This window comes from Triticum dicoccoides, unplaced genomic scaffold, assembly GCF_002162155.2.
Source record: "Triticum dicoccoides isolate Atlit2015 ecotype Zavitan unplaced genomic scaffold, WEW_v2.0 scaffold63658, whole genome shotgun sequence".
Taxonomy (NCBI): Eukaryota; Viridiplantae; Streptophyta; class Magnoliopsida; order Poales; family Poaceae; genus Triticum; species Triticum dicoccoides.
The window spans coordinates 22160-27169 of record NW_021288009.1 but is presented as its reverse complement, the minus strand read 5'-3'; positions in this window follow the sequence as shown (position 1 = coordinate 27169).

The following is a 5010-nucleotide window of genomic DNA, read 5'->3' as shown; positions in this document are numbered from 1 at the left end:
GGGTTAATTTAGGTGTTTCATATATTGTGTTAGCTAGCTAATTAATAGAAAGAAGTGTCCTCTCTTATGTCCGTGCTTGGTCGACGCTACGTACTATATACATAAGTGATCGAGAGGACCATTGAGTACAGAAGTTCGTCATGCATACCGAGAGAAGTGATCGATCGACCTCTCCTTCTCCGAGAGATTGGTCGAACAACAAGTTTTCGTCTCATGTATCCGACGCTACTGGCTACATACATGTACAATATGTATAAGATCTCTTAATTACAATCCCCTAGCAATTGAAATCAACTTCCACATGGTATTCTCCGGCTTTATTGATGACGTGGTCAAGAAAGAATCCCGGCAATTCCTCTTGAATTGCTTTCATGCGATCTGGTTCTAGGAGTTCATTCCGCATCTGCCACGTCTAATTTGAAGAAGGGGGTTAATTAATACATATATATGAATGAAACTCAACAGAAATGATGGTGTAATAAAATGAAATTATGAATATTATTGCTTACACACTTCATATTGTCTTTTAGAGTAGCCCCGCTTGTTTTTCAAAGTCGCATTGTGGATGAACTGGCACACGTAGTATCCACAGAAATCATTCTCTTGTTCCTGCCACAAGCACTTTACGAGAAATAGAGGTCAATCAAACTGATAATGAAGCATTATAAATGACATTGATGAAAGTATAGCTATAGAATCAACGGGAGATGCGCGCAACTAGCTAGCCAGTAGTACTTACTTTCGGGTATGTATATCGCAGCTTCTTCGGCAGTCCCGGAGCTTCTGCGGTGAACTGTTCCAAACCCTGCAAGACAAAGAAAATAATTATTATTACTTGAGATATCAGGAAATGAACAAAAAGTTGCCGATATGGTGCGATAATGATCGATTGAACTTACTTGTTGAGCAATTCAGTCATGTCCGCATAGGTTTTGGGATCTTTCCGTCTCGAGTCTAAGACGGTTACTAGTCCCCGCTCAAGCTTAATCTCCAGAAGAACATAGTGGTACCTGCGCACGCATGCATAACTCATCAATTACATTACTATCACCTCGCTCGAGTAATAAGGGAAACCGAATATGCACACGACAGTAACACTCACTTGTCGTTGTAAGGAAAGAGTATGGTATCTTTGTTTTGATTTTTGATCAACGATCGTAGCAAGTTGTCCTCGGCCTCTTTGACGTTCTTTTTAACTAGAAATTCATCTATGATATTTGTGTTAATGAACCCAATATCATAAATTTCTTGTTTTTTGCACTCGACGATCTTCAATCTGCATAATATATTGAGGATAATTAATTATAAATACATGAAATGAAAGAGCCGAGCTATATATAGAGACTTAATGACAGAAATAGTACTTACAGACAGTAGCAAAAGACCATTAGTTTATCGAGGGCCTTTTGATTGAAGAACGCGAAGAACTCATCAAATGGAACAGTTAACAGATCAGTTGCAACGAGGTCGTGCTCCTCTTTAATATTTAGATACAAAGCATTCGTCCCCCCCAGACTCTCTGCAGGTTTTCATGCACCAATTATGGAATCTTCGCATCATTGTTGTCAGAGATTTTTCATCTTTGATGAGAGGCTTCCCGTACTCGTATCTGTGTTCGTCCACCTCCAGAAATCAGGAAGTTTATAGTTAGGCAGGTAATCTTCAAGATTGCCATAACCGGCCACCCTCCCCGGAGCATTAGCGACGATGTTGCTGCTAGACACATTGAGCGGGGGGCACGATTGGTTTGCTTGTTCGCCGAGCTGGTCAATTTTTTTCGCAGCTGCTCGTTCTCTTGACCTTAGATGTCTGACAGTACTTCCCGACCGCTCCGCTTGGAGATATGTCTGTTCAGTAATGCGCTCATAGTTGGTTCTCGGCGGAGACTTTGCTGGTTTCCTCAGGGCATCGAGAGTGCGCTTTGCTTTCACCGGATCTACCTTCTCCTTCGGAGGTGGATGTCTCTTTGCTTTCACCCCTTCAAAGAACTCCTTCACGTGGGTCCACATGATCGTATCGTTTTCCTCCTCGGTCCTCTCGTACGGTAACTTCTCTAGAGGCTCGTCAGGTGGACCGTATCTGTATTGCCTCCCGCCTCTGTTTGTGCTGCTAGACGCCGGAGCAGACGGAGCAGCTGCGGCGTCTGTCTTCTTTCGTGCTTGCTTACGAGGAGGAGGAGAAGGAGTAAGACGCGCCGGAGCAGCCGGGCGGCGGCGGGTCTCTTCCGCCCTTGCTGGCGAGGCGGAGAAGGAGGAGGCTGCTGGCTGCTCGGGAGCGCCGGCGCAGGCGGAGAAGGAGGCGGAGTGCCGCCACGCGCCGGAGAAGGAGGCGGAGTGCCGCCACGCGTGCCCTGATCGTCACTCGCCGAGGAGGAGGCGGTGGAGGAGGCGGAGTGCCCTAACTCGCCGGAGGAGGAGGAGGAGGCGGAGGCGTCCAGTTCGGAAGGTTGATAACCTCCTTCCGCCATAGGCATGGAGTCTTCAGAGCAGAACCCAGCCTAGTCTCCCCTTCACCGGTAGGGTGGTCAAGCAGGAGGTCCTCAAATCCCTCCGCTATTTCATCCACCATCACCTTAGCATATCCTTCTGGAATCGGCCGACAGTGATAAGTTGCTCCGGATCCAGTAGGATAAACAGAGCCAACAACCACCTTGACCTTCAAATTCATCCATCGCGCCATAATTTGGCAATGTTGAGACTCCGTGATAGCATCCACGGGATAGCTGGCAGGAGCCGTCAAGACATGCTCCGGCTGAAGCAGCTCGGTGGAAGCCATGCTGCTTCTCCGCTGAGATGGCGGGGTAGCTTTGGGGGAAGCTTCGGCAGGTCGTTTGCTGCGATCTGCTGCTTCTCTTTCCTCTTCTCGTTCCTCTAGCCCCATTACCCTTTCGTGCAGCGCCTGCAGTTGGCCCTGCTCCAGTTTCTTCCTCCTCTCGTCGGTTTTGTAACCCCCTGCGTACGGAAAACCAACCTTCCACGGAATAGAGCCTGGCGTGCCTCGTGTCCGTCCAGGGTGCTCAGGATTCCCGAGGGCCATTGTGAGCTCGTCCTTCTCCCTGTCTGGTACGAACGTCCCTTTCTGCGTTGCATTGATATAGTGTCAAAGGTTCTTGACTGGTATTTCCAGTTGCTCGTCCGTCCAACGGCACCTCCCTAATTCAGGGTCCAAGGTTCTGCCAGCCCTGAAGAACCAAGTCCGGCAACGGTCTGGCCATCTCATTGTCTCTGGTTCGATCCCTTTTTCAAGCAGATCATTCTCTGCCTTGGACCACTTAGGCCGGGCTTGCAGGTAGCCACCTGAACCCGTGCGATGGTGAAGCTTCTTCTTCGCAGCATTTTGCTTGTTTGTCGCCGACATCTTCTTACTCTTTTTCGATGTCTTGTGGGCCACAAATGCGGGCCAATGATCTTTGATCTTCTCATATTCGCCGATGAATTTTGGTGTCTTTTTTTTGTCGACAAACTTGTTCAGCTCTTTCCTCCACCTCCTGAATAGGGTTGCCATCTTCTTAAGAGCACAAGACTTGATTAATTGGTCTTTAACTGGCTTCTCCGGATCCTCCTCTGGCGGTAGGGTGAAATTTGCCTTCAGCTGAGTCCAAAGATCTTCTTTCTGCATATCATTGACATAATACACCTCAGGGTCGTCTTTAGGCTTATACCATTGATGGATGCCGATCGGGATCTTGTCCCTAACAAGAACCCCGCACTGAAAAGAAAATGTGTTCTTTGTCCGTATGGGTTCAATCGGTTCGCCGTCGGGCGCGATTTCTCTGATCTCAAACCTTTCATCCGAGCTCAATTTTTTCTTTGGGCCTCGTCTCCTTACCGAAGTTGTGCTCGATCCGGAGGGCTAGAAATTAAAAGGAAGAAAGATGACAGTAATTAATATGTGTACATATACCAAAACAATGGATGCATCAATTAACTAGTCAGCACGGGCTTAACTAATATATATATATACCTGGCCAGACTCGGTTCGGTCACCGGAGCAGTCAGCACGGTCTCCTTTTGTACCTCCATTGTGTCACCGGAGCCATCATGAACATAGCCCTCTTCTTGTACCGGCATTAATGGGCCGAAGCCATCATGAACATAGCCCTCTTCTTCACCCAGTCCTTCCTGACGAACGACGTCGATGAAAAATGACGCAACGACATTAGTGCCTTCTGCGATTATCTCCCCCAACATATCTTCTGTTGCTTCGTCTCGGTAGTGCTCCATAGTTTCTGCAAATATTTACAACATGTCAATTATTATTCAGACATGCATGGTACAGATGGATATATATTAGTGGCAAACGTAGAACTAGCTAGCTAATCACAATAAGGAATCATGTTAATTAGTGGCCTCGACGCTACTTCTCTAGGGTTTGGGGTGGCCTCGACACAACACTTCAAGGGTTTGGGGTGGCCTCGACGACAATGCTCTTTTAACTTGATAAATTTGGGTGGCCTCAAGAGAGTTTGTCGGGTAGGGGCGCAGCGGGAGGGGGTAGAGACCAACATCATTTTTCTCTAGGGTTTGGGTGTCCTCGAGAGTTTTGGTCGAGCGAGAGGGCCGAGGGGGTTATATCGACGACGACAGAGGAGAAGATCGAAGAAAAAAAAGAAGGAAAAAAAGAGGAGAAGAAGAAAGGAATAGAGGAGAAGAAGAAAAAATAGAAAATATTCTATTTTTTCTTCTTCTCCTCTATTCCTTTCTTCTTCTCCTCTTCTTTTTCTTCTTTTTTCCTCTTCTTATTTTACTTTTTCCTCTACACTAAACTAAAATGCACTAACCTAAAACCTAATACTAACAACCTAAATAAAAAATTAATACATATATTAAAAAACATATATAAACAAAAAAATGCTTCAAGGGTTTGGGGTGGCCCCGACGACAACGCTTCAAGGGTTTGGGGTGGCCTCGACGACAACGCTCTTTTAACTTGGTAAATTTGGGTGGCCTCAAGAGAGTTTGTCGGGTAGGGGCGCAGCGGGAGGGGGTATAGACCAACATCATTTTTTCT